This window comes from Oncorhynchus mykiss, unplaced genomic scaffold, assembly GCF_057628025.1.
Source record: "Oncorhynchus mykiss isolate SJ-2025 unplaced genomic scaffold, ASM5762802v1 scaffold108, whole genome shotgun sequence".
Lineage (NCBI taxonomy): Eukaryota > Metazoa > Chordata > Actinopteri > Salmoniformes > Salmonidae > Oncorhynchus > Oncorhynchus mykiss.
In genome coordinates, this window is record NW_028322107.1 from 1 (window position 1) to 5,000 (window position 5,000).

Consider the following 5,000-nt stretch of genomic DNA (forward strand, 5'->3'; position numbering starts at 1 on the left):
GAAGCTAAGCAGGGTCGGGCCTGGTTAGTACTTGGATGGGAGACCGCCTGGGAATACCAGGTGCTGTAAGCTTTTTGTCACTGCCTTGTGGAATTTCAACTCTTTGTCCGTTTTTTCCCACAAGGCTGAAATATGTGCCCTCGCTTTGAAATAAGTAAGCAAGGTTAGTTTGTATTTCATCCAACAATCTGTGCTACAAATTATGGCTACAGTATATGCAATTTCTTCCACTTTTTGAGTGACACAAAGATGCTTATCTAAATGGTGGAAATGCAACAGCTGTTAATCAGGCTCACTTTGACTTTACATAGTGCACCAAGAGATAGTTTCTCGCTTACGGCCACACCGGCCTGAGTACGCCTGATCTCGTCCGATCTCGGAAGCTAAGCAGGGTCGGGCCTGGTTAGTACTTGGATGGGAGACCGCCTGGGAATACCAGGTGCTGTAAGCTTTTTGTCACTGCCTTGTGGAATTTCAACTCTTTGTCCGTTTTTTCCCACAAGGCTGAAATATGTGCCCTCGCTTTGAAATAAGTAAGCAAGGTTAGTTTGTATTTCATCCAACAATCTGTGCTACAAATTATGGCTACAGTATATGCAATTTCATCCACTTTTTGAGATTGCCTTTCGCTTACGGCCACACCGGCCTGAGTACGCCTGATCTCGTCCGATCTCAGAAGCTAAGCAGGGTCGGGCCTGGTTAGTACTTGGATGGGAGACCGCCTGGGAATACCAGGTGCTGTAAGCTTTTTGTCACTGCCTTGTGGAATTTCAACTCTTTGTCCGTTTTTTCCCACAAGGCTGAAATATGTGCACTCGCTTTGAAATAAGTAAGCAAGGTTAGTTTGTATTTCATCCAACAATCTGTGCTACAAATTATGGCTACAGTATATGCAATTTCTTCCACTTTTTGAGTGACACAAAGATGCTTATCTAAATGGTGGAAATGCAACAGCTGTTAATCAGGCTCACTTTGACTTTACATAGTGCACCAAGAGATAGTTTCTCGCTTACGGCCACACCGGCCTGAGTACGCCTGATCTCGTCCGATCTCGGAAGCTAAGCAGGGTCGGGCCTGGTTAGTACTTGGATGGGAGACCGCCTGGGAATACCAGGTGCTGTAAGCTTTTTGTCACTGCCTTGTGGAATTTCAACTCTTTGTCCGTTTTTTCCCACAAGGCTGAAATATGTGCCCTCGCTTTGAAATAAGTAAGCAAGGTTAGTTTGTATTTCATCCAACAATCTGTGCTACAAATTATGGCTACAGTATATGCAATTTCATCCACTTTTTGAGATTGCCTTTCGCTTACGGCCACACCGGCCTGAGTACGCCTGATCTCGTCCGATCTCGGAAGCTAAGCAGGGTCGGGCCTGGTTAGTACTTGGATGGGAGACCGCCTGGGAATACCAGGTGCTGTAAGCTTTTTGTCACTGCCTTGTGGAATTTCAACTCTTTGTCCGTTTTTTTCCCACAAGGCTGAAATATGTGCCCTCGCTTTGAAATAAGTAAGCAAGGTTAGTTTGTATTTCATCCAACAATCTGTGCTACAAATTATGGCTACAGTATATGCAATTTCATCCACTTTTTGAGATTGCCTTTCGCTTACGGCCACACCGGCCTGAGTACGCCTGATCTCGTCCGATCTCGGAAGCTAAGCAGGGTCGGGCCTGGTTAGTACTTGGATGGGAGACCGCCTGGGAATACCAGGTGCTGTAAGCTTTTTGTCACTGCCTTGTGGAATTTCAACTCTTTGTCCGTTTTTTCCCACAAGGCTGAAATATGTGCACTCGCTTTGAAATAAGTAAGCAAGGTTAGTTTGTATTTCATCCAACAATCTGTGCTACAAATTATGGCTACAGTATATGCAATTTCTTCCACTTTTTGAGTGACACAAAGATGCTTATCTAAATGGTGGAAATGCAACAGCTGTTAATCAGGCTCACTTTGACTTTACATAGTGCACCAAGAGTTAGTTTCTCGCTTACGGCCACACCGGCCTGAGTACGCCTGATCTCGTCCGATCTCGGAAGCTAAGCAGGGTCGGGCCTGGTTAGTACTTGGATGGGAGACCGCCTGGGAATACCAGGTGCTGTAAGCTTTTTGTCACTGCCTTGTGGAATTTCAACTCTTTGTCCGTTTTTTTCCCACAAGGCTGAAATATGTGCCCTCGCTTTGAAATAAGTAAGCAAGGTTAGTTTGTATTTCATCCAACAATCTGTGCTACAAATTATGGCTACAGTATATGCAATTTCATCCACTTTTTGAGATTGCCTTTCGCTTACGGCCACACCGGCCTGAGTACGCCTGATCTCGTCCGATCTCGGAAGCTAAGCAGGGTCGGGCCTGGTTAGTACTTGGATGGGAGACCGCCTGGGAATACCAGGTGCTGTAAGCTTTTTGTCACTGCCTTGTGGAATTTCAACTCTTTGTCCGTTTTTTCCCACAAGGCTGAAATATGTGCCCTCGCTTTGAAATAAGTAAGCAAGGTTAGTTTGTATTTCATCCAACAATCTGTGCTACAAATTATGGCTACAGTATATGCAATTTCTTCCACTTTTTGAGTGACACAAAGATGCCTATCTAAATGGTGGAAATGCAACAGCTGTTAATCAGGCTCACTTTGACTTTACATAGTGCACCAAGAGACAGTTTCACGCTTACGGCCACACCGGCCTGAGTACGCCTGATCTCGTCCGATCTCGGAAGCTAAGCAGGGTCGGGCCTGGTTAGTACTTGGATGGGAGACCGCCTGGGAATACCAGGTGCTGTAAGCTTTTTGTCACTGCCTTGTGGAATTTCAACTCTTTGTCCGTTTTTTCCCACAAGGCTGAAATATGTGCACTCGCTTTGAAATAAGTAAGCAAGGTTAGTTTGTATTTCATCCAACAATCTGTGCTACAAATTATGGCTACAGTATATGCAATTTCTTCCACTTTTTGAGTGACACAAAGATGCTTATCTAAATGGTGGAAATGCAACAGCTGTTAATCAGGCTCACTTTGACTTTACATAGTGCACCAAGAGATAGCTTCTCGCTTACGGCCACACCGGCCTGAGTACGCCTGATCTCGTCCGATCTCGGAAGCTAAGCAGGGTCGGGCCTGGTTAGTACTTGGATGGGAGACCGCCTGGGAATACCAGGTGCTGTAAGCTTTTTGTCACTGCCTTGTGGAATTTCAACTCTTTGTCCGTTTTTTCCCACAAGGCTGAAATATGTGCCCTCGCTTTGAAATAAGTAAGCAAGGTTAGTTTGTATTTCATCCAACAATCTGTGCTACAAATTATGGCTACAGTATATGCAATTTCATCCACTTTTTGAGATTGCCTTTCGCTTACGGCCACACCGGCCTGAGTACGCCTGATCTCGTCCGATCTCGGAAGCTAAGCAGGGTTGGGCCTGGTTAGTACTTGGATGGGAGACCGCCTGGGAATACCAGGTGCTGTAAGCTTTTTGTCACTGCCTTGTGGAATTTCAACTCTTTGTCCGTTTTTTCCCACAAGGCTGAAATATGTGCCCTCGCTTTGAAATAAGTAAGCAAGGTTAGTTTGTATTTCATCCAACAATCTGTGCTACAAATTATGGCTACAGTATATGCAATTTCTTCCACTTTTTGAGTGACACAAAGATGCCTATCTAAATGGTGGAAATGCAACAGCTGTTAATCAGGCTCACTTTGACTTTACATAGTGCACCAAGAGACAGTTTCACGCTTACGGCCACACCGGCCTGAGTACGCCTGATCTCGTCCGATCTCGGAAGCTAAGCAGGGTCGGGCCTGGTTAGTACTTGGATGGGAGACCGCCTGGGAATACCAGGTGCTGTAAGCTTTTTGTCACTGCCTTGTGGAATTTCAACTCTTTGTCCGTTTTTTCCCACAAGGCTGAAATATGTGCCCTCGCTTTGAAATAAGTAAGCAAGGTTAGTTTGTATTTCATCCAACAATCTGTGCTACAAATTATGGCTACAGTATATGCAATTTCATCCACTTTTTGAGATTGCCTTTCGCTTACGGCCACACCGGCCTGAGTACGCCTGATCTCGTCCGATCTCGGAAGCTAAGCAGGGTCGGGCCTGGTTAGTACTTGGATGGGAGACCGCCTGGGAATACCAGGTGCTGTAAGCTTTTTGTCACTGCCTTGTGGAATTTCAACTCTTTGTCCGTTTTTTCCCACAAGGCTGAAATATGTGCCCTCGCTTTGAAATAAGTAAGCAAGGTTAGTTTGTATTTCATCCAACAATCTGTGCTACAAATTATGGCTACAGTATATGCAATTTCTTCCACTTTTTGAGTGACACAAAGATGCTTATCTAAATGGTGGAAATGCAACAGCTGTTAATCAGGCTCACTTTGACTTTACATGGTGCACCAAGAGATAGTTTCTTGCTTACGGCCACACCGGCCTGAGTACGCCTGATCTCGTCCGATCTCGGAAGCTAAGCAGGGTCGGGCCTGGTTAGTACTTGGATGGGAGACCGCCTGGGAATACCAGGTGCTGTAAGCTTTTTGTCACTGCCTTGTGGAATTTCAACTCTTTGTCCGTTTTTTCCCACAAGGCTGAAATATGTGCCCTCGCTTTGAAATAAGTAAGCAAGGTTAGTTTGTATTTCATCCAACAATCTGTGCTACAAATTATGGCTACAGTATATGCAATTTCATCCACTTTTTGAGATTGCCTTTCGCATGCGGCCACACTGGCCTGAGTACGCCTGATCTCGTCCGATCTCGGAAGCTAAGCAGGGTCGGGCCTGGTTAGTACTTGGATGGGAGACCGCCTGGGAATACCAGGTGCTGTAAGCTTTTTGTCACTGCCTTGTGGAATTTCAACTCTTTGTCCGTTTTTTCCCACAAGGCTGAAATATGTGCCCTCGCTTTGAAATAAGTAAGCAAGGTTAGTTTGTATTTCATCCAACAATCTGTGCTACAAATTATGGCTACAGTATATGCAATTTCATCCACTTTTTGAGATTGCCTTTCGCTTACGGCCACACCGGCCTGAGT

At 45.3% G+C, this 5,000-nt stretch overlaps 14 non-coding genes and 1 pseudogene across 14 annotated transcripts in view; all 15 read left to right on the forward strand.

Moving 5' to 3' along the window:
- Window positions 1-332: 332 nt before the first annotated feature.
- Window positions 333-451, forward strand: LOC149969680 (5S ribosomal RNA). The gene has a single exon (XR_016493977.1). It is a non-coding gene; the product is annotated as a 5S ribosomal RNA (ribosomal RNA).
- A 177-nt stretch (window positions 452-628) lies between these two features.
- On the forward strand, window positions 629-747 carry LOC149969681 (5S ribosomal RNA). The gene has a single exon (XR_016493843.1). It is a non-coding gene; the product is annotated as a 5S ribosomal RNA (ribosomal RNA).
- A 260-nt stretch (window positions 748-1,007) lies between these two features.
- LOC149969682 (5S ribosomal RNA) lies at window positions 1,008-1,126 on the forward strand. The gene has a single exon (XR_016493988.1). It is a non-coding gene; the product is annotated as a 5S ribosomal RNA (ribosomal RNA).
- A 177-nt stretch (window positions 1,127-1,303) lies between these two features.
- On the forward strand, window positions 1,304-1,422 carry LOC149969683 (5S ribosomal RNA). The gene has a single exon (XR_016493999.1). It is a non-coding gene; the product is annotated as a 5S ribosomal RNA (ribosomal RNA).
- A 178-nt stretch (window positions 1,423-1,600) lies between these two features.
- LOC149969684 (5S ribosomal RNA) lies at window positions 1,601-1,719 on the forward strand. Its single transcript, XR_016494010.1, has one exon. It is a non-coding gene; the product is annotated as a 5S ribosomal RNA (ribosomal RNA).
- A 260-nt stretch (window positions 1,720-1,979) lies between these two features.
- On the forward strand, window positions 1,980-2,098 carry LOC149969685 (5S ribosomal RNA). Its single transcript, XR_016494021.1, has one exon. It is a non-coding gene; the product is annotated as a 5S ribosomal RNA (ribosomal RNA).
- A 178-nt stretch (window positions 2,099-2,276) lies between these two features.
- On the forward strand, window positions 2,277-2,395 carry LOC149969686 (5S ribosomal RNA). The gene has a single exon (XR_016494033.1). It is a non-coding gene; the product is annotated as a 5S ribosomal RNA (ribosomal RNA).
- Window positions 2,396-2,655: 260 nt separating this feature from the next.
- Window positions 2,656-2,774, forward strand: LOC149969687 (5S ribosomal RNA). Its single transcript, XR_016494044.1, has one exon. It is a non-coding gene; the product is annotated as a 5S ribosomal RNA (ribosomal RNA).
- A 260-nt stretch (window positions 2,775-3,034) lies between these two features.
- On the forward strand, window positions 3,035-3,153 carry LOC149969688 (5S ribosomal RNA). Its single transcript, XR_016494055.1, has one exon. It is a non-coding gene; the product is annotated as a 5S ribosomal RNA (ribosomal RNA).
- Window positions 3,154-3,330: 177 nt separating this feature from the next.
- On the forward strand, window positions 3,331-3,449 carry LOC149969689 (5S ribosomal RNA). The gene has a single exon (XR_016493931.1). It is a non-coding gene; the product is annotated as a 5S ribosomal RNA (ribosomal RNA).
- A 260-nt stretch (window positions 3,450-3,709) lies between these two features.
- Window positions 3,710-3,828, forward strand: LOC149969690 (5S ribosomal RNA). The gene has a single exon (XR_016494067.1). It is a non-coding gene; the product is annotated as a 5S ribosomal RNA (ribosomal RNA).
- Window positions 3,829-4,005: 177 nt separating this feature from the next.
- Window positions 4,006-4,124, forward strand: LOC149969691 (5S ribosomal RNA). The gene has a single exon (XR_016494078.1). It is a non-coding gene; the product is annotated as a 5S ribosomal RNA (ribosomal RNA).
- Window positions 4,125-4,384: 260 nt separating this feature from the next.
- LOC149969692 (5S ribosomal RNA) lies at window positions 4,385-4,503 on the forward strand. Its single transcript, XR_016494089.1, has one exon. It is a non-coding gene; the product is annotated as a 5S ribosomal RNA (ribosomal RNA).
- A 177-nt stretch (window positions 4,504-4,680) lies between these two features.
- Window positions 4,681-4,799, forward strand: LOC149969693 (5S ribosomal RNA; annotated as a pseudogene).
- A 177-nt stretch (window positions 4,800-4,976) lies between these two features.
- LOC149969694 (5S ribosomal RNA) overlaps window positions 4,977-5,000 on the forward strand; it is a 119-nt gene continuing 95 nt past the window's right edge. Inside the window, exon 1 of the ribosomal RNA XR_016494091.1 lies at window positions 4,977-5,000. This exon is cut by the window's right edge and continues 95 nt beyond it. This is a non-coding gene — a ribosomal RNA (5S ribosomal RNA).